Source organism: Taudactylus pleione, unplaced genomic scaffold (genome assembly GCF_031769625.1).
Source record: "Taudactylus pleione unplaced genomic scaffold, aTauple2 ptg000100l, whole genome shotgun sequence".
NCBI lineage: Eukaryota > Metazoa > Chordata > Amphibia > Anura > Myobatrachidae > Taudactylus > Taudactylus pleione.
The window spans coordinates 6249223-6271238 of record NW_028284502.1 but is presented as its reverse complement, the minus strand read 5'-3'; the positions used below and the strand labels follow the sequence as shown (position 1 = coordinate 6271238).

The window sequence follows — 22016 nt, the reverse complement described above, 5'->3', positions numbered from 1 at the left end:
TTATAGGACTGTTTTTCTTAAAATGGTTTGGCAAAGTCACTCTCTTATATTATTTTTTTGTAGCAGTTATTATAGCATTCTCTTTAAAAGCATCCTACAATGGATTAATGTTTGCTTTTTTATGATACACAAACAGAAAAAATAAACTTGTAATTCAAATGAAGATCTCTATCTTCTAAATATAGATCTAATGTTAGCTTTTTTTCTTGAAGCTTGTTCAAGAGACTTGAAGCTTTTTTTTCTGGAAATACTTTCCTAACAGAATTTTGCAAATGTTATGGAACTAAATATTGATTCATTTTTAAATAATTCTCCTAGCCTCTAGGACTAAAATTACTCTTTCCCAAATTATCTTGGTAAAAATACTTTGCTTTAGATATTTTCACACTTCCTATGGACTTCTCCTTTTACTAAACTCCATTATTATTCTGGAGGTTGTTTAAACAGAATGCAAAGTATTCTCTAGAAAACTCTCATGTCTAACAGAATACATCTAATTCAACTGTATGGCTTATATCAAAACAGGAACATGTTTTATTGTCTTCTAATATGGACTGCATCTAGAAATGAACTGTATTGCTGACCAAGTGAACTGGGGTGAAAGTTGCTCAAGGAATCACATGTCTTATTTCTTGAGCATCAACAATACACTACATGCTAAGATATGACAAGCAAATAAAAGGTACTGCTGAGATTTGAACTCAGTATCTCCTGTTTACGAGACAGGCACTTTAACCAACTAAGCCACAGCACCATATAGAAGCCCCAGTTTAATATTAAAAAAAATATATGTAAAGTATAATTTTTGGTAAAAATACTTGAAATGCTTTTTGAGACATGTATTTTATCAAAGTTTAAAATGGTTGGCAATTTTGAATGAATAAGTGACTAAATAAATATGTTTTTATTCTCTCCATTCTTTTGTGAAATACAGGCCCTTATTTCTTACAATGTATTGCCAAGTGACTTTCTAGTATACTATTTTGTAGCAGTTATTATGGATTTCTCTTTAAAGGAATCCTACATGAGAATTAGTGCCAGTATTTTCTGATGCTCACATAGTAAAAACATGAAGTAAAATTAAAAAGTATCTTAAAAAGATAGAACAATTTTTAGCATTTTCTCTTTAAGCTTTTTCAAGAAAAGCAAAGCAGTTTTGGAAACACTTTGTTAACACAATTTTGGATGTTATGGAACTAAATATTGTTTAATTTTCAATTGTTCTCCCAGCTGTTATGATAAAAATTACTCTCTCTCTATTTATCTAAGAAAATGTACTTGTAACTGACATTTTATAAACTTCCCTGCATGATTCTCCTTTGACTGCACACGATATTAATCATGGAGCTTGCTCAAGCATAATAAATGCTATTTTCTGGAAATTTCTGATGTTTACCTTAGCATCAGTTTATTTTAAAAAAAAATAGCTTATACTCAAGAAAGGGAATATAGCATTATTTTGTGTTTTTCTGATATGGACATTTTCTAGAAATGTAGTACATTGTTCATCAAGTAAGCCTGGGTGAAAGCTACTACAGTTGTCACGTCTCATATTGTAATGAATCAACAACAAACTACATACGTAGTAGATGAAAATGAATCAAACAAAGGCACTGCTGAGATTTGAACTCAGGATCTCCTGTTTACTAGACAGGCGCTTTAACCAACTAAGCCACAGCACCACATGGAAACAAACTTTTTTACATGCTATTTTATGGAAATATCTGATGTTTACCTTAGCATCATTTTAATGCTAAAATATAGCTTATATTCAAGAAAGGAAATATTGCATTATTTTGTTTTTGTCAGATGTAGACTTTATCTAGAAACATAGAACATTGTCCACCAAGTAAGCCAGAAAGAAGACTGCTAAAGTTTTCACATCTCATATTGTCATGAATCAACAACAAACTACATAATAAGGTGATGAAAATTAACCAAACAAAAGTCACTGCCAAGATTCGATTGCAGGATCTCCTGTATACTAGACAGGCGTGTTAACCAGCTAAGCCACAGCACCACCTGCTCCAAAGTGTCATATAATGAAAAATTATATATCTCATGTATGTTTTATGGTAACATTTTTTGAGATCCTTAAAAAGGCCGATGCTTAATCGATTCTTTAAAAGGTAAAAATAAAGAAAAAAAATACAGTATATGTTTTCTTCTCTACATTCATTTAAAAATTATAGGACAGTTTTTCTTAAAATGGTTTGGCAAAGTCACTCTCTTATATTATTTTTTTGTAGCAGTTATTATAGCATTCTCTTTAAAAGCATCCTACAATGGATTAATGTTTGCTTTTTTATGATACACAAACAGAAAAAATAAACTTGTAATTCAAATGAAGATCTATATCTTCTAAATATAGATCTAATGTTAGCTTTTTTTCTTGAAGCTTGTTCAAGAGACTTGAAGCTTTTTTTTCTGGAAATACTTTCCTAACAGAATTTTGCAAATGTTATGGAACTAAATATTGACTCATTTTTAAATAATTCTCCTAGCCTCTAGGACTAAAATATCTCTTTCCCAAATTATCTTGGTAAACATACTTTGCTTTAGATATTTTCACACTTCCTATGGACTTCTCCTTTTACTAAACTCCATTATTATTCTGGAGGTTGTTTAAACAGAATGCAAAGTATTCTCTAGAAAACTCTCATGTCTAACAGCATACATTTAATTCAACTGTATGGCTTATATCAAAACAGGAACATGTTTTATTGTCTTCTAATATGGACTGCATCTAGAAATGAACTGTATTGCTGACCAAGTGAACTGGGGTGAAAGTTGCTCAAGGAATCACATGTCTTATTTCTTGAGCATCAACAATACACTACATGCTAAGATATGACAAGCAAATAAAAGGTACTGCTGAGATTTGAACACAGGATCTCCTGTTTACGAGACAGGCACTTTAACCAACTAGGCCACAGCACCATATAAAAGCCCCTGTTTAATATTGAAAATCAATATATGTAAAGTAAAATTTTTGGTAAAAATATTTGAAATGCTTTTTGAGACATGTATTTTATCAAAGTTTAAAACGGTTGGCAATTTTGAATGAATAAGTGACTAAATAAATATGTTTTTATTCTCTCCTTTCTTTTGTGAAATACAGGCCCTTATTTCTTACAATGTATTGCCAAGTGACTTTCTAGTATACTATTTTGTAGCAGTTATTATGGATTTCTCTTTAAAGGAATCCTACATGAGAATTAGTGCCAGTATTTTCTGATGCTCACATAGTAAAAACATGAAGTAAAATTAAAAAGTATCTTAAAAAGATAGAACAATTTTTAGCATTTTATCTTTATGCTTTTTCAAGAAAAGCAAAGCAGTTTTGGAAACACTTTGTTAACACAATTTTGGATGTTATGGAACTAAATATTGTTTAATTTTCAATTGTTCTCCCAGCTGTTATGATAAAAATTACTCTCTCTCTATTTATCTTAGAAAATGTACTTGTAACTGACATTTTATAAACTTCCCTGCATGATTCTCCTTTGACTGCACACGATATTAATCATGGAGCTTGCTCAAGCATAATAAATGCTATTTTCTGGAAATTTATGATGTTTACCTTAGCATCAGTTTATTTTAAAAAAAATAGCTTATACTCAAGAATGGGAATATAGCATTATTTTGTGTTATTCTGATATGGACTTTTTCTAGAAATGTAGTACATTGTTCATCAAGTAAGCCTGGGTGAAAGCTACTACAGTTGTCACACCTCATATTGTAATAAATCAACAACAAACTACATACTTAGTAGATGAAAATGAATCAAACAAAGGCACTGCTGAGATTTGAACTCAGGAGCTCCTGTTTACTGGACAGGCGCTTTAACCAACTAAGCCACAGCACCACATGGAAAGAAGCATTTTTTACTTGCTATTTTATGGAAATATCTGATGTTTACTTTAGCATCATTTTAATGCTAAAATATAGCTTATATTCAAGAAAGGAAATATTGCATTATTTTGTGTTTGTCAGATGTAGACTTTATCTAGAAACATAGAACATTGTCCACCAAGTAAGCCAGAAAGAAGACTGCTAAAGTTTTCACATCTCATATTATCATGAATCAACAACAAACTACATAATAAGGTGATGAAAATTAACCAAACAAAAGTCACTGCCAAGATTCGATTGCAGGATCTCCTGTATACTAGACAGGCGTGTTAACCAGCTAAGCCACAGCACCACCTGCTCCAAAGTGTCATATAATGAAAAATGATATATCTCATGTATGTTTTATGGTAACATTTTTTGAGATCCTTAAAAAGGCCGATGCTTAATTGATTCTTTAAAAGGTAAAAATAAAGAAAAAAAATACAGTATATGTTTTCTTCTCTACATTCATTTAAAAATTATAGGACTGTTTTTCTTAAAATGGTTTGGCAAAGTCACTCTCTTATATTAATTTTTTGTAGCAGTTATTATAGCATTCTCTTTAAAAGCATCCTACAATGGATTAATGTTGGCTTTTTTATGATACACAAACAGAAAAAATAAACTTGTAATTCAAATGAAGATCTCTATCTTCTAAATATAGATCTAATGTTAGCTTTTTTTCTTGAAGCTTGTTCAAGAGACTTGAAGCTTTTTTTTCTGGAAATACTTTCCTAACAGAATTTTGCAAATGTTATGGAACTAAATATTGATTCATTTTTAAATAATTCTCCTAGCCTCTAGGACTAAAATTACTCTTTCCCAAATTATCTTGGTAAAAATACTTTGCTTTAGATATTTTCACACTTCCTATGGACTTCTCCTTTTACTAAACTCCATTATTATTCTGGAGGTTGTTTAAACAGAATGCAAAGTATTCTCTAGAAAACTCTCATGTCTAACAGAATACATCTAATTCAACTGTATGGCTTATATCAAAACAGGAACATGTTTTATTGTCTTCTAATATGGACTGCATCTAGAAATGAACTGTATTGCTGACCAAGTGAACTGGGGTGAAAGTTGCTCAAGGAATCACATGTCTTATTTCTTGAGCATCAACAATACACTACATGCTAAGATATGACAAGCAAATAAAAGGTACTGCTGAGATTTGAACTCAGTATCTCCTGTTTACGAGACAGGCACTTTAACCAACTAAGCCACAGCACCATATAGAAGCCCCAGTTTAATATTAAAAAAAATATATGTAAAGTATAATTTTTGGTAAAAATACTTGAAATGCTTTTTGAGACATGTATTTTATCAAAGTTTAAAATGGTTGGCAATTTTGAATGAATAAGTGACTAAATAAATATGTTTTTATTCTCTCCATTCTTTTGTGAAATACAGGCCCTTATTTCTTACAATGTATTGCCAAGTGACTTTCTAGTATACTATTTTGTAGCAGTTATTATGGATTTCTCTTTAAAGGAATCCTACATGAGAATTAGTGCCAGTATTTTCTGATGCTCACATAGTAAAAACATGAAGTAAAATTAAAAAGTATCTTAAAAAGATAGAACAATTTTTAGCATTTTCTCTTTAAGCTTTTTCAAGAAAAGCAAAGCAGTTTTGGAAACACTTTGTTAACACAATTTTGGATGTTATGGAACTAAATATTGTTTAATTTTCAATTGTTCTCCCAGCTGTTATGATAAAAATTACTCTCTCTCTATTTATCTAAGAAAATGTACTTGTAACTGACATTTTATAAACTTCCCTGCATGATTCTCCTTTGACTGCACACGATATTAATCATGGAGCTTGCTCAAGCATAATAAATGCTATTTTCTGGAAATTTCTGATGTTTACCTTAGCATCAGTTTATTTTAAAAAAAAATAGCTTATACTCAAGAAAGGGAATATAGCATTATTTTGTGTTTTTCTGATATGGACATTTTCTAGAAATGTAGTACATTGTTCATCAAGTAAGCCTGGGTGAAAGCTACTACAGTTGTCACGTCTCATATTGTAATGAATCAACAACAAACTACATACGTAGTAGATGAAAATGAATCAAACAAAGGCACTGCTGAGATTTGAACTCAGGATCTCCTGTTTACTAGACAGGCGCTTTAACCAACTAAGCCACAGCACCACATGGAAACAAACTTTTTTACATGCTATTTTATGGAAATATCTGATGTTTACCTTAGCATCATTTTAATGCTAAAATATAGCTTATATTCAAGAAAGGAAATATTGCATTATTTTGTTTTTGTCAGATGTAGACTTTATCTAGAAACATAGAACATTGTCCACCAAGTAAGCCAGAAAGAAGACTGCTAAAGTTTTCACATCTCATATTGTCATGAATCAACAACAAACTACATAATAAGGTGATGAAAATTAACCAAACAAAAGTCACTGCCAAGATTCGATTGCAGGATCTCCTGTATACTAGACAGGCGTGTTAACCAGCTAAGCCACAGCACCACCTGCTCCAAAGTGTCATATAATGAAAAATTATATATCTCATGTATGTTTTATGGTAACATTTTTTGAGATCCTTAAAAAGGCCGATGCTTAATCGATTCTTTAAAAGGTAAAAATAAAGAAAAAAAATACAGTATATGTTTTCTTCTCTACATTCATTTAAAAATTATAGGACAGTTTTTCTTAAAATGGTTTGGCAAAGTCACTCTCTTATATTATTTTTTTGTAGCAGTTATTATAGCATTCTCTTTAAAAGCATCCTACAATGGATTAATGTTTGCTTTTTTATGATACACAAACAGAAAAAATAAACTTGTAATTCAAATGAAGATCTATATCTTCTAAATATAGATCTAATGTTAGCTTTTTTTCTTGAAGCTTGTTCAAGAGACTTGAAGCTTTTTTTTCTGGAAATACTTTCCTAACAGAATTTTGCAAATGTTATGGAACTAAATATTGACTCATTTTTAAATAATTCTCCTAGCCTCTAGGACTAAAATATCTCTTTCCCAAATTATCTTGGTAAACATACTTTGCTTTAGATATTTTCACACTTCCTATGGACTTCTCCTTTTACTAAACTCCATTATTATTCTGGAGGTTGTTTAAACAGAATGCAAAGTATTCTCTAGAAAACTCTCATGTCTAACAGCATACATTTAATTCAACTGTATGGCTTATATCAAAACAGGAACATGTTTTATTGTCTTCTAATATGGACTGCATCTAGAAATGAACTGTATTGCTGACCAAGTGAACTGGGGTGAAAGTTGCTCAAGGAATCACATGTCTTATTTCTTGAGCATCAACAATACACTACATGCTAAGATATGACAAGCAAATAAAAGGTACTGCTGAGATTTGAACACAGGATCTCCTGTTTACGAGACAGGCACTTTAACCAACTAGGCCACAGCACCATATAAAAGCCCCTGTTTAATATTGAAAATCAATATATGTAAAGTAAAATTTTTGGTAAAAATATTTGAAATGCTTTTTGAGACATGTATTTTATCAAAGTTTAAAACGGTTGGCAATTTTGAATGAATAAGTGACTAAATAAATATGTTTTTATTCTCTCCTTTCTTTTGTGAAATACAGGCCCTTATTTCTTACAATGTATTGCCAAGTGACTTTCTAGTATACTATTTTGTAGCAGTTATTATGGATTTCTCTTTAAAGGAATCCTACATGAGAATTAGTGCCAGTATTTTCTGATGCTCACATAGTAAAAACATGAAGTAAAATTAAAAAGTATCTTAAAAAGATAGAACAATTTTTAGCATTTTATCTTTATGCTTTTTCAAGAAAAGCAAAGCAGTTTTGGAAACACTTTGTTAACACAATTTTGGATGTTATGGAACTAAATATTGTTTAATTTTCAATTGTTCTCCCAGCTGTTATGATAAAAATTACTCTCTCTCTATTTATCTTAGAAAATGTACTTGTAACTGACATTTTATAAACTTCCCTGCATGATTCTCCTTTGACTGCACACGATATTAATCATGGAGCTTGCTCAAGCATAATAAATGCTATTTTCTGGAAATTTATGATGTTTACCTTAGCATCAGTTTATTTTAAAAAAAATAGCTTATACTCAAGAATGGGAATATAGCATTATTTTGTGTTATTCTGATATGGACTTTTTCTAGAAATGTAGTACATTGTTCATCAAGTAAGCCTGGGTGAAAGCTACTACAGTTGTCACACCTCATATTGTAATAAATCAACAACAAACTACATACTTAGTAGATGAAAATGAATCAAACAAAGGCACTGCTGAGATTTGAACTCAGGAGCTCCTGTTTACTGGACAGGCGCTTTAACCAACTAAGCCACAGCACCACATGGAAAGAAGCATTTTTTACTTGCTATTTTATGGAAATATCTGATGTTTACTTTAGCATCATTTTAATGCTAAAATATAGCTTATATTCAAGAAAGGAAATATTGCATTATTTTGTGTTTGTCAGATGTAGACTTTATCTAGAAACGTAGAACATTGTCCACCAAGTAAGCCAGAAAGAAGACTGCTAAAGTTTTCACATCTCATATTATCATGAATCAACAACAAACTACATAATAAGGTGATGAAAATTAACCAAACAAAAGTCACTGCCAAGATTCGATTGCAGGATCTCCTGTATACTAGACAGGCGTGTTAACCAGCTAAGCCACAGCACCACCTGCTCCAAAGTGTCATATAATGAAAAATGATATATCTCATGTATGTTTTATGGTAACATTTTTTGAGATCCTTAAAAAGGCCGATGCTTAATTGATTCTTTAAAAGGTAAAAATAAAGAAAAAAAATACAGTATATGTTTTCTTCTCTACATTCATTTAAAAATTATAGGACTGTTTTTCTTAAAATGGTTTGGCAAAGTCACTCTCTTATATTAATTTTTTGTAGCAGTTATTATAGCATTCTCTTTAAAAGCATCCTACAATGGATTAATGTTGGCTTTTTTATGATACACAAACAGAAAAAATAAACTTGTAATTCAAATGAAGATCTCTATCTTCTAAATATAGATCTAATGTTAGCTTTTTTTCTTGAAGCTTGTTCAAGAGACTTGAAGCTTTTTTTTCTGGAAATACTTTCCTAACAGAATTTTGCAAATGTTATGGAACTAAATATTGATTCATTTTTAAATAATTCTCCTAGCCTCTAGGACTAAAATTACTCTTTCCCAAATTATCTTGGTAAACATACTTTGCTTTAGATATTTTCACACTTCCTATGGACTTCTCCTTTTACTAAACTCCATTATTATTCTGGAGGTTGTTTAAATAGAATGCAAAGTATTCTCTAGAAAACTCTCATGTCTAACAGCATACATTTAATTCAACTGTATGGCTTATATCAAAACAGGAACATGTTTTATTGTCTTCTAATATGGACTGCATCTAGAAATGAACTGTATTGCTGACCAAGTGAACTGGGGTGAAAGTTGCTCAAGGAATCACATGTCTTATTTCTTGAGCATCAACAATACACTACATGCTAAGATATGACAAGCAAATAAAAGGTACTGCTGAGATTTGAACTCAGGATCTCCTGTTTACGAGACAGGCACTTTAACCAACTAAGCCACAGCACCATATAGAAGCCCCTGTTTAATCTTAAAAAAAATATATGTAAAGTATAATTTTTGGTAAAAATATTTGAAATGCTTTTTGAGACATGTATTTTATCAAAGTTTAAAATGGTTGGCAATTTTGAATGAATAAGTGACTAAATAAATATGTTTTTATTCTCTCCTTTCTTTTGTGAAATACAGGCCCTTATTTCTTACAATGTATTGCCAAGTGACTTTCTAGTATACTATTTTGTAGCAGTTATTATGGATTTCTCTTTAAAGGAATCCTACATGAGAATTAGTGCCAGTATTTTCTGATGCTCACATAGTAAAAACATGAAGTAAAATTAAAAAGTATCTTAAAAAGATAGAACAATTTTTAGCATTTTATCTTTAAGCTTTTTCAAGAAAAGCAAAGCAGTTTTGGAAACACTTTGTTAACACAATTTTGGATGTTATGGAACTAAATATTGTTTAATTTTCAATTGTTCTCCCAGCTGTTATGATAAAAATTACTCTCTCTCTATTTATCTTAGAAAATGTACTTGTAACTGACATTTTATAAACTTCCCTGCATGATTCTCCTTTGACTGCACACGATATTAATCATGGAGCTTGCTCAAGCATAATAAATGCTATTTTCTGGAAATTTATGATGTTTACCTTAGCATCAGTTTATTTTAAAAAAAATAGCTTATACTCAAGAATGGGAATATAGCATTATTTTGTGTTATTCTGATATGGACTTTTTCTAGAAATGTAGTACATTGTTCATCAAGTAAGCCTGGGTGAAAGCTACTACAGTTGTCACGCCTCATATTGTAATAAATCAACAACAAACTACATACTTAGTAGATGAAAATGAATCAAACAAAGGCACTGCTGAGATTTGAACTCAGGAGCTCCTGATTACTGGACAGGCGCTTTAACCAACTAAGCCACAGCACCACATAGAAAGAAGCATTTTTTACTTGCTATTTTATGGAAATATCTGATGTTTACTTTAGCATCATTTTAATGCTAAAATATAGCTTATATTCAAGAAAGGAAATATTGCATTATTTTGTGTTTGTCAGATGTAGACTTTATCTAGAAACATAGAACATTGTCCACCAAGTAAGCCAGAAAGAAGACTGCTAAAGTTTTCACATCTCATATTATCATGAATCAACAACAAACTACATAATAAGGTGATGAAAATTAACCAAACAAAAGTCACTGCCAAGATTCGATTGCAGGATCTCCTGTATACTAGACAGGCGTGTTAACCAGCTAAGCCACAGCACCACCTGCTCCAAAGTGTCATATAATGAAAAATGATATATCTCATGTATGTTTTATGGTAACATTTTTTGAGATCCTTAAAAAGGCCGATGCTTAATTGATTCTTTAAAAGGTAAAAATAAAGAAAAAAAATACAGTATATGTTTTCTTCTCTACATTCATTTAAAAATTATAGGACTGTTTTTCTTAAAATGGTTTGGCAAAGTCACTCTCTTATATTAATTTTTTGTAGCAGTTATTATAGCATTCTCTTTTAAAGCATCCTACAATGGATTAATGTTTGCTTTTTTATGATACACAAACAGAAAAAATAAACTTGTAATTCAAATGAAGATCTCTATCTTCTAAATATAGATCTAATGTTAGCTTTTTTTCTTGAAGCTTGTTCAAGAGACTTGAAGCTTTTTTTTCTGGAAATACTTTCCTAACAGAATTTTGCAAATGTTATGGAACTAAATATTGATTCATTTTTAAATAATTCTCCTAGCCTCTAGGACTAAAATTACTCTTTCCCAAATTATCTTGGTAAACATACTTTGCTTTAGATATTTTCACACTTCCTATGGACTTCTCCTTTTACTAAACTCCATTATTATTCTGGAGGTTGTTTAAATAGAATGCAAAGTATTCTCTAGAAAACTCTCATGTCTAACAGCATACATTTAATTCAACTGTATGGCTTATATCAAAACAGGAACATGTTTTATTGTCTTCTAATATGGACTGCATCTAGAAATGAACTGTATTGCTGACCAAGTGAACTGGGGTGAAAGTTGCTCAAGGAATCACATGTCTTATTTCTTGAGCATCAACAATACACTACATGCTAAGATATGACAAGCAAATAAAAGGTACTGCTGAGATTTGAACTCAGGATCTCCTGTTTACGAGACAGGCACTTTAACCAACTAAGCCACAGCACCATATAGAAGCCCCTGTTTAATATTAAAAAAAATATATGTAAAGTATAATTTTTGGTAAAAATATTTGAAATGCTTTTTGAGACATGTATTTTATCAAAGTTTAAAATGGTTGGCAATTTTGAATGAATAAGTGACTAAATAAATATGTTTTTATTCTCTCCTTTCTTTTGTGAAATACAGGCCCTTATTTCTTACAATGTATTGCCAAGTGACTTTCTAGTATACTATTTTGTAGCAGTTATTATGGATTTCTCTTTAAAGGAATCCTACATGAGAATTAGTGCCAGTATTTTCTGATGCTCACATAGTAAAAACATGAAGTAAAATTAAAAAGTATCTTAAAAAGATAGAACAATTTTTAGCATTTTATCTTTAAGCTTTTTCAAGAAAAGCAAAGCAGTTTTGGAAACACTTTGTTAACACAATTTTGGATGTTATGGAACTAAATATTGTTTAATTTTCAATTGTTCTCCCAGCTGTTATGATAAAAATTACTCTCTCTCTATTTATCTTAGAAAATGTACTTGTAACTGACATTTTATAAACTTCCCTGCATGATTCTCCTTTGACTGCACACGATATTAATCATGGAGCTTGCTCAAGCATAATAAATGCTATTTTCTGGAAATTTATGATGTTTACCTTAGCATCAGTTTATTTAAAAAAAAATAGCTTATACTCAAGAATGGGAATATAGCATTATTTTGTGTTATTCTGATATGGACTTTTTCTAGAAATGTAGTACATTGTTCATCAAGTAAGCCTGGGTGAAAGCTACTACAGTTGTCACACCTCATATTGTAATAAATCAACAACAAACTACATACTTAGTAGATGAAAATGAATCAAACAAAGGCACTGCTGAGATTTGAACTCAGGAGCTCCTGTTTACTGGACAGGCGCTTTAACCAACTAAGCCACAGCAACACATGGAAAGAAGCATTTTTTACTTGCTATTTTATGGAAATATCTGATGTTTACTTTAGCATCATTTTAATGCTAAAATATAGCTTATATTCAAGAAAGGAAATATTGCATTATTTTGTGTTTGTCAGATGTAGACTTTATCTAGAAACATAGAACATTGTCCACCAAGTAAGCCAGAAAGAAGACTGCTAAAGTTTTCACATCTCATATTATCATGAATCAACAACAAACTACATAATAAGGTGATGAAAATTAACCAAACAAAAGTCACTGCCAAGATTCGATTGCAGGATCTCCTGTATACTAGACAGGCGTGTTAACCAGCTAAGCCACAGCACCACCTGCTCCAAAGTGTCATATAATGAAAAATGATATATCTCATGTATGTTTTATGGTAACATTTTTTGAGATCCTTAAAAAGGCCGATGCTTAATTGATTCTTTAAAAGGTAAAAATAAAGAAAAAAAATACAGTATATGTTTTCTTCTCTACATTCATTTAAAAATTATAGGACTGTTTTTCTTAAAATGGTTTGGCAAAGTCACTCTCTTATATTAATTTTTTGTAGCAGTTATTATAGCATTCTCTTTAAAAGCATCCTACAATGGATTAATGTTTGCTTTTTTATGATACACAAACAGAAAAAATAAACTTGTAATTCAAATGAAGATCTCTATCTTCTAAATATAGATCTAATGTTAGCTTTTTTTCTTGAAGCTTGTTCAAGAGACTTGAAGCTTTTTTTTCTGGAAATACTTTCCTAACAGAATTTTGCAAATGTTATGGAACTAAATATTGATTCATTTTTAAATAATTCTCCTAGCCTCTAGGACTAAAATTACTCTTTCCCAAATTATCTTGGTAAACATACTTTGCTTTAGATATTTTCACACTTCCTATGGACTTCTCCTTTTACTAAACTCCATTATTATTCTGGAGGTTGTTTAAATAGAATGCAAAGTATTCTCTAGAAAACTCTCATGTCTAACAGCATACATTTAATTCAACTGTATGGCTTATATCAAAACAGGAACATGTTTTATTGTCTTCTAATATGGACTGCATCTAGAAATGAACTGTATTGCTGACCAAGTGAACTGGGGTGAAAGTTGCTCAAGGAATCACATGTCTTATTTCTTGAGCATCAACAATACACTACATGCTAAGATATGACAAGCAAATAAAAGGTACTGCTGAGATTTGAACTCAGGATCTCCTGTTTACGAGACAGGCACTTTAACCAACTAAGCCACAGCACCATATAGAAGCCCCTGTTTAATCTTAAAAAAAATATATGTAAAGTATAATTTTTGGTAAAAATATTTGAAATGCTTTTTGAGACATGTATTTTATCAAAGTTTAAAATGGTTGGCAATTTTGAATGAATAAGTGACTAAATAAATATGTTTTTATTCTCTCCTTTCTTTTGTGAAATACAGGCCCTTATTTCTTACAATGTATTGCCAAGTGACTTTCTAGTATACTATTTTGTAGCAGTTATTATGGATTTCTCTTTAAAGGAATCCTACATGAGAATTAGTGCCAGTATTTTCTGATGCTCACATAGTAAAAACATGAAGTAAAATTAAAAAGTATCTTAAAAAGATAGAACAATTTTTAGCATTTTATCTTTAAGCTTTTTCAAGAAAAGCAAAGCAGTTTTGGAAACACTTTGTTAACACAATTTTGGATGTTATGGAACTAAATATTGTTTAATTTTCAATTGTTCTCCCAGCTGTTATGATAAAAATTACTCTCTCTCTATTTATCTTAGAAAATGTACTTGTAACTGACATTTTATAAACTTCCCTGCATGATTCTCCTTTGACTGCACACGATATTAATCATGGAGCTTGCTCAAGCATAATAAATGCTATTTTCTGGAAATTTATGATGTTTACCTTAGCATCAGTTTATTTTAAAAAAAATAGCTTATACTCAAGAATGGGAATATAGCATTATTTTGTGTTATTCTGATATGGACTTTTTCTAGAAATGTAGTACATTGTTCATCAAGTAAGCCTGGGTGAAAGCTACTACAGTTGTCACACCTCATATTGTAATAAATCAACAACAAACTACATACTTAGTAGATGAAAATGAATCAAACAAAGGCACTGCTGAGATTTGAACTCAGGAGCTCCTGTTTACTGGACAGGCGCTTTAACCAACTAAGCCACAGCACCACATGGAAAGAAGCATTTTTTACTTGCTATTTTATGGAAATATCTGATGTTTACTTTAGCATCATTTTAATGCTAAAATATAGCTTATATTCAAGAAAGGAAATATTGCATTATTTTGTGTTTGTCAGATGTAGACTTTATCTAGAAACATAGAACATTGTCCACCAAGTAAGCCAGAAAGAAGACTGCTAAAGTTTTCACATCTCATATTATCATGAATCAACAACAAACTACATAATAAGGTGATGAAAATTAACCAAACAAAAGTCACTGCCAAGATTCGATTGCAGGATCTCCTGTATACTAGACAGGCGTGTTAACCAGCTAAGCCACAGCACCACCTGCTCCAAAGTGTCATATAATGAAAAATGATATATCTCATGTATGTTTTATGGTAACATTTTTTGAGATCCTTAAAAAGGCCGATGCTTAATTGATTCTTTAAAAGGTAAAAATAAAGAAAAAAAATACAGTATATGTTTTCTTCTCTACATTCATTTAAAAATTATAGGACTGTTTTTCTTAAAATGGTTTGGCAAAGTCACTCTCTTATATTAATTTTTTGTAGCAGTTATTATAGCATTCTCTTTAAAAGCATCCTACAATGGATTAATGTTTGCTTTTTTATGATACACAAACAGAAAAAATAAACTTGTAATTCAAATGAAGATCTCTATCTTCTAAATATAGATCTAATGTTAGCTTTTTTTCTTGAAGCTTGTTCAAGAGACTTGAAGCTTTTTTTTCTGGAAATACTTTCCTAACAGAATTTTGCAAATGTTATGGAACTAAATATTGATTCATTTTTAAATAATTCTCCTAGCCTCTAGGACTAAAATTACTCTTTCCCAAATTATCTTGGTAAACATACTTTGCTTTAGATATTTTCACACTTCCTATGGACTTCTCCTTTTACTAAACTCCATTATTATTCTGGAGGTTGTTTAAATAGAATGCAAAGTATTCTCTAGAAAACTCTCATGTCTAACAGCATACATTTAATTCAACTGTATGGCTTATATCAAAACAGGAACATGTTTTATTGTCTTCTAATATGGACTGCATCTAGAAATGAACTGTATTGCTGACCAAGTGAACTGGGGTGAAAGTTGCTCAAGGAATCACATGTCTTATTTCTTGAGCATCAACAATACACTACATGCTAAGATATGACAAGCAAATAAAAGGTACTGCTGAGATTTGAACTCAGGATCTCCTGTTTACGAGACAGGCACTTTAACCAACTAAGCCACAGCACCATATAGAAGCCCCTGTTTAATATTAAAAAAAATATATGTAAAGTATAATTTTTGGTAAAAATATTTGAAATGCTTTTTGAGACATGTATTTTATCAAAGTTTAAAATGGTTGGCAATTTTAAATGAATAAGTGACTAAATAAATATGTTTTTATTCTCTCCTTTCTTTTGTGAAATACAGGCCCTTATTTCTTACAATGTATTGCCAAGTGACTTTCTAGTATACTAGTTTGTAGCAGTTATTATGGATTTCTCTTTAAAGGAATCCTACATGAGAATTAGTGCCAGTATTTTCTGATGCTCACATAGTAAAAACATGAAGTAAAATTAAAAAGTATCTTAAAAAGATAGAACAATTTTTAGCATTTTATCTTTAAGCTTTTTCAAGAAAAGCAAAGCAGTTTTGGAAACACTTTGTTAACACAATTTTGGATGTTATGGAACTAAATATTGTTTAATTTTCAATTGTTCTCCCAGCTGTTATGATAAAAATTACTCTCTCTCTGTTTATCTTAGAAAATGTGCATGTAACTGACATTTTATAAAATTCCCTGCATGATTCTCTTTTGACTGCACACAATATTAATCATGGAGCTTGCTCAAGCATAATAAATGCTATTTTCTGGAAATTTCTGATGTTTACCTTAGCATCAGTTTATTTTAAAAACAAATAGCTTTCACTCAAGAAAGGGAATATAGCATTATTTTGTGTTTTTCTGATATTGACTTTTTCTAGAAATGTGGTACATTGTTCATCAAGTAAGCCTGGGTGAAAGCTACTACAGTTGTCACGTCTCATATTGTAACGAATCAACAACAAACTACATACTTAGTAGATGAAAATGATTCAAACAAAGGCACTGCTGAGATTTGCACTCAGGATCTCCTGTTTACTAGACAGGCACTTTGACCAACTAAGCCACAGCACCACATGGAAAGAAGCTTTTCTGACATGCTATTTTATGGAAATATCTGATGTTTACCTTTGCATCATTTTAATGCTAAAATATAGATTATATTCAAGAAAGGAAATATTGCATTATTTTGTGTTTGTCAGATGTAGACTTTATCTAGAAACATAGAACATTGTCCACCAAGTAAGCCAGAAAGAAGACTGCTAAAGTTTTCACATCTCATATTGTCATGAATCAACAACAAACTACATAATAAGGTGATGAAAATTAACCAAACAAAAGTCACTGCCAAGATTCGATTGCAGGATCTCCTGTTTACTTGACAGGCGTGTTAACCAGCTAAGCCACAGCACCACCTGCTCCAAAGTGTCATATAATGAAAAATGATATATCTCATGTATGTTTTATGGTAACATTTTTTGAGATCCTTAAAAAGGCCGATGCTTAATCGATTCTTTAAAAGGTAAAAATAAAGAAAAAAATACAGTATATGTTTTCTTCTCTACATTCATTTAAAAATTATAGGACTGTTTTTCTTAAAATGGTTTGGCAAAGTCACTCTCTTATTATTTTTTTGTACCAGTTATTATAGCATTCTCTTTAAAAGCATCCTACAATGGATTAATGTTTGCTTTTTTATGATACACAAACAGAAAAAATAAACTTGTAATTCAAATGAAGATCTCTATCTTCTAAATATAGATCTAATGTTAGCTTTTTTTCTTGAAGCTTGTTCAAGAGACTTGAAGCTTTTTTTTCTGGAAATACTTTCCTAACAGAATTTAGCAAATGTTATGGAACTAAATATTGATTCATTTTTAAATAATTCTCCAAGCCTCTAGGACTAAAATTACACTTTCCCAAATTATCTTGGTAAACATACTTTGCTTTAGATATTTTCACACTTCCTATGGACTTCTCCTTTTACTAAACTCCATTATTATTCTGGAGGTTGTTTAAACAGAATGCAAAGTATTCTCTAGAAAACTCTCATGTCTAACAGCATACATTTAATTCAACTGTATGGCTTATATCAAAACAGGAACATGTTTTATTGTCTTCTAATATGGACTGCATCTAGAAATGAACTGTATTGCTGACCAAGTGAACTGGGGTGAAAGTTGCTCAAGGAATCACATGTCTTATTTCTTGAGCATCAACAATACACTACATGCTAAGATATGACAAGCAAATAAAAGGTACTGCTGAGATTTGAACACAGGATCTCCTGTTTACGAGACAGGCACTTTAACCAACTAGGCCACAGCACCATATAAAAGCCCCTGTTTAATATTGAAAAACAATATATGTAAAGTAAAATTTTTGGTAAAAATATTTGAAATGCTTTTTGAGACATGTATTTTATCAAAGTTTAAAACGGTTGGCAATTTTGAATGAATAAGTGACTAAATAAATATGTTTTTATTCTCTCCTTTCTTTTGTGAAATACAGGCCCTTATTTCTTACAATGTATTGCCAAGTGACTTTCTAGTATACTATTTTGTAGTAGTTATTATGGATTTCTCTTTAAAGGAATCCTACATGAGAATTAGTGCCAGTATTTTCTGATGCTCACATAGTAAAAACATGAAGTAAAATTAAAAAGTATCTTAAAAAGATAGAACAATTTTTAGCATTTTATCTTTAAGCTTTTTCAAGAAAAGAAAAGCAGTTTTGGAAACACTTTGTTAACACAATTTTGGATGTTATGGAACTAAATATTGTTTAATTTTCAATTGTTCTCCAAGCTGTTATGATAAAAATTACTCTCTCTCTATTTATCATAGAAAATGTACTTGTAACTGACATTTTATAAACTTCCCTGCATGATTCTCCTTTGACTGCACACGATATTAATCATGGAGCTTGCTCAAGCATAATAAATGCTATTTTCTGGAAATTTCTGATGTTTACCTTAGCATCAGTTTATTTAAAAAAAAAATAGCTTATACTCAAGAAAGGGAATATAGCATTATTTTGTGTTTTTCTGATATGGACATTTTCTAGAAATGTAGTACATTGTTCATCAAGTAAGCCTGGGTGAAAGCTACTACAGTTGTCACGTCTCATATTGTAATGAATCAACAACAAACTACATACTTAGAAGATGAAAATGAATCAAACAAAGGCACTGCTGAGATTTGAACTCAGGATCTCCTGTTTACTAGACAGGCACTTTAACCAACTAAGCCACAGCACCACATGGAAAGAAGCTTTTTTACTTGCTATTTTATGGAAATATCTGATGTTTACCTTAGCATCATTTTAATGCTAAAATATAGCTTATATTCAAGAAAGGAAATATTGCATTATTTTGTGTTTGTCAGATGCAGACTTTATCTAGAAACATAGAACATTGTCCACCAAGTAAGCCAGAAAGAAGACTGCTAAAATTTTCACATCTCATATTATCTTGAATCAACAACAAACTACATAATAAGGTGATGAAAATTAACCAAACAAAAGTCACTGCCAAGATTCGATTGCAGGATCTCCTGTATACTAGACAGGCGTGTTAACCAGCTAAGCCACAGCACCACCTGCTCCAAAGTGTCATATAATGAAAAATGATATATCTCATGTATGTTTTATGGTAACATTTTTTGAGATCCTTAAAAAGGCCGATGCTTAATCGATTCTTTAAAAGGTAAAAATAAAGAAAAAAAATACAGTATATGTTTTCTTCTCTACATTCATTTAAAAATTATAGGACTGTTTTTCTTAAAATGGTTTGGCAAAGTCACTCTCTTATTATTTTTTTGTACCAGTTATTATAGCATTCTCTTTAAAAGCATCCTACAATGGATTAATGTTTGCTTTTTTATGATACACAAACAGAAAAAATAAACTTGTAATTCAAATGAAGATCTCTATCTTTTAAATATAGATCTAATGTTAGCTTTTTTTCTTGAAGCTTGTTCAAGAGACATGAAGCTTTTTTTTCTGGAAATACTTTCCTAACAGAATTTTGCAAATGTTATGGAACTAAATATTGATTCATTTTTAAATAATTCTCCTAGTCTCTAGGACTAAAATTACTCTTTCCCAAATTATCTTGGTAAACATACTTTGCTTTAGATATTTTCACACTTCCTATGGACTTCTCCTTTTACTAAACTCCATTATTATTCTGGAGGTTGTTTAAACAGAATGCAAAGTATTCTCTAGAAAACTCTCATGTCTAACAGCATACATTTAATTCAACTGTATGGCTTATATCAAAACAGGAACATGTTTTATTGTCTTCTAATATGGACTGCATCTAGAAATGAACTGTATTGCTGACCAAGTGAACTGGGGTGAAAGTTGCTCATGGAATCACATGTCTTATTTCTTGAGCATCAAAAATACACTACATGCTAAGATATGACAAGCAAATAAAAGGTACTGCTGAGATTTGAACTCAGGATCTCCTGTTTACAAGACAGGCACTTTAACCAACTAAGCCACAGCACCATATAGAAGCCCCTGTTTAATATTAAAAAAAATATATGTAAAGTATAATTTTTGGTAAAAATATTTGAAATGCTTTTTGAGACATGTATTTTATCAAAGTTTAAAATGGTTGGCAATTTTGAATGAATAAGTGACTAAATAAATATGTTTTTATTCTCTCCTTTCTTTTGTGAAATACAGGCCCTTATTTCTTACAATGTATTGCCAAGTGACTTTCTAGTATACTATTTTGTAGCAGTTATTATGGATTTCTCTTTAAAGGAATCCTACATGAGAATTAGTGCCAGTATTTTCTGATGCTCACATAGTAAAAACATGAAGTAAAATTAAAAAGTATCTTAAAAAGATAGAACAATTTTTAGCATTTTATCTTTAAGCTTTTTCAAGAAAAGCAAAGCAGTTTTGGAAACACTTTGTTAACACAATTTTGGATGTTATGGAACTAAATATTGTTTAATTTTCAATTGTTCTCCCAGCTGTTATGATAAAAATTACTCTCTCTCTATTTATCTTAGAAAATGTACTTGTAACTGACATTTTATAAACTTCCCTGCATGATTCTCCTTTGACTGCACATGATATTAATCATGGAGCTTGCTCAAGCATAATAAATGCTATTTTCTGGAAATTTCTGATGTTTACCTTAGCATCAGTTTATTTAAAAAAAAATAGCTTTTTCTCAAGAATGGGAATATAGCATTATTTTGTGTTATTCTGATATGGACTTTTTCTAGAAATGTAGTACATTGTTCATCAAGTAAGCCTGGGTGAAAGCTACTACAGTTGTCACGTCTCATATTGTAATAAATCAACAACAAACAACATACTTAGTAGATGAAAATGAATCAAACAAAGGCACTGCTGAGATTTGAACTCAGGATCTCCTGTTTACTAGACAGGCGCTTTAACGAACTAAGCCACATCACCACATGGAAAGAAGTATTTTTTATTTGCTATTTTATGGAAATATCTGATGTTTACCTTAGCATCATTTTAATGCTAAAATATAGCTTATATTCAAGAAAGGAAATATTGCATTATTTTGTGTTTGTCAGATGCAGACTTTATCTAGAAACATAGAACATTGTCCACCAAGTAAGCCAGAAAGAAGACTGCTAAAGTTTTCACATCTCATATTATCATGAATCAACAACAAACTTCATAATAAGGTGATGAAAATTAACCAAACAAAAGTCACTGCCAAGATTCGATTGCAGGATCTCCTGTATACTAGACAGGCGTGTTAACCAGCTAAGCCACAGCACCACCTGCTCCAAAGTGTCATATAATGAAAAATGATATATCTCATGTATGTTTTATGGTAACATTTTTTGAGATCCTTAAAAAGGCCGATGCTTAATCGATTCTTTAAAAGGTAAAAATAAAGAAAAAAAATACAGTATATGTTTTCTTCTCTACATTCATTTAAAAATTATAGGACTGTTTTTCTTAAAATGGTTTGGCAAAGTCACTCTCTTATATTATTTTTTTGTAGCAGTTATTATAGCATTCTCTTTAAAAGCATCCTACAATGGATTAATGTTTGCTTTTTTATGATACACAAACAGAAAAAATAAACTTGTAATTCA

General features: G+C 30.6%; 19 non-coding genes across 19 annotated transcripts; all 19 read right to left on the bottom strand.

The window, feature by feature from the left end:
* Positions 1-680: 680 nt before the first annotated feature.
* Positions 681-754, bottom strand: TRNAT-CGU (transfer RNA threonine (anticodon CGU)). The gene has a single exon. It is a non-coding gene; the product is annotated as a tRNA-Thr (tRNA).
* Positions 755-1608: 854 nt separating this feature from the next.
* On the bottom strand, positions 1609-1682 carry TRNAT-AGU (transfer RNA threonine (anticodon AGU)). The gene has a single exon. It is a non-coding gene; the product is annotated as a tRNA-Thr (tRNA).
* A 1184-nt stretch (positions 1683-2866) lies between these two features.
* On the bottom strand, positions 2867-2940 carry TRNAT-CGU (transfer RNA threonine (anticodon CGU)). Its single transcript has one exon. It is a non-coding gene; the product is annotated as a tRNA-Thr (tRNA).
* Positions 2941-3794: 854 nt separating this feature from the next.
* On the bottom strand, positions 3795-3868 carry TRNAT-AGU (transfer RNA threonine (anticodon AGU)). Its single transcript has one exon. It is a non-coding gene; the product is annotated as a tRNA-Thr (tRNA).
* A 1185-nt stretch (positions 3869-5053) lies between these two features.
* On the bottom strand, positions 5054-5127 carry TRNAT-CGU (transfer RNA threonine (anticodon CGU)). The gene has a single exon. It is a non-coding gene; the product is annotated as a tRNA-Thr (tRNA).
* Positions 5128-5981: 854 nt separating this feature from the next.
* Positions 5982-6055, bottom strand: TRNAT-AGU (transfer RNA threonine (anticodon AGU)). The gene has a single exon. It is a non-coding gene; the product is annotated as a tRNA-Thr (tRNA).
* A 1184-nt stretch (positions 6056-7239) lies between these two features.
* On the bottom strand, positions 7240-7313 carry TRNAT-CGU (transfer RNA threonine (anticodon CGU)). Its single transcript has one exon. It is a non-coding gene; the product is annotated as a tRNA-Thr (tRNA).
* Positions 7314-8167: 854 nt separating this feature from the next.
* Positions 8168-8241, bottom strand: TRNAT-AGU (transfer RNA threonine (anticodon AGU)). The gene has a single exon. It is a non-coding gene; the product is annotated as a tRNA-Thr (tRNA).
* Positions 8242-9426: 1185 nt separating this feature from the next.
* On the bottom strand, positions 9427-9500 carry TRNAT-CGU (transfer RNA threonine (anticodon CGU)). Its single transcript has one exon. It is a non-coding gene; the product is annotated as a tRNA-Thr (tRNA).
* Positions 9501-10353: 853 nt separating this feature from the next.
* Positions 10354-10427, bottom strand: TRNAT-AGU (transfer RNA threonine (anticodon AGU)). The gene has a single exon. It is a non-coding gene; the product is annotated as a tRNA-Thr (tRNA).
* A 1185-nt stretch (positions 10428-11612) lies between these two features.
* On the bottom strand, positions 11613-11686 carry TRNAT-CGU (transfer RNA threonine (anticodon CGU)). The gene has a single exon. It is a non-coding gene; the product is annotated as a tRNA-Thr (tRNA).
* Positions 11687-12539: 853 nt separating this feature from the next.
* Positions 12540-12613, bottom strand: TRNAT-AGU (transfer RNA threonine (anticodon AGU)). Its single transcript has one exon. It is a non-coding gene; the product is annotated as a tRNA-Thr (tRNA).
* Positions 12614-13798: 1185 nt separating this feature from the next.
* TRNAT-CGU (transfer RNA threonine (anticodon CGU)) lies at positions 13799-13872 on the bottom strand. The gene has a single exon. It is a non-coding gene; the product is annotated as a tRNA-Thr (tRNA).
* An 853-nt stretch (positions 13873-14725) lies between these two features.
* TRNAT-AGU (transfer RNA threonine (anticodon AGU)) lies at positions 14726-14799 on the bottom strand. Its single transcript has one exon. It is a non-coding gene; the product is annotated as a tRNA-Thr (tRNA).
* A 1185-nt stretch (positions 14800-15984) lies between these two features.
* TRNAT-CGU (transfer RNA threonine (anticodon CGU)) lies at positions 15985-16058 on the bottom strand. The gene has a single exon. It is a non-coding gene; the product is annotated as a tRNA-Thr (tRNA).
* Positions 16059-16912: 854 nt separating this feature from the next.
* On the bottom strand, positions 16913-16986 carry TRNAT-AGU (transfer RNA threonine (anticodon AGU)). The gene has a single exon. It is a non-coding gene; the product is annotated as a tRNA-Thr (tRNA).
* A 1182-nt stretch (positions 16987-18168) lies between these two features.
* TRNAT-CGU (transfer RNA threonine (anticodon CGU)) lies at positions 18169-18242 on the bottom strand. Its single transcript has one exon. It is a non-coding gene; the product is annotated as a tRNA-Thr (tRNA).
* An 855-nt stretch (positions 18243-19097) lies between these two features.
* On the bottom strand, positions 19098-19171 carry TRNAT-AGU (transfer RNA threonine (anticodon AGU)). Its single transcript has one exon. It is a non-coding gene; the product is annotated as a tRNA-Thr (tRNA).
* Positions 19172-20353: 1182 nt separating this feature from the next.
* On the bottom strand, positions 20354-20427 carry TRNAT-UGU (transfer RNA threonine (anticodon UGU)). Its single transcript has one exon. It is a non-coding gene; the product is annotated as a tRNA-Thr (tRNA).
* Between the last annotated feature and the right edge of the window lie 1589 nt (positions 20428-22016).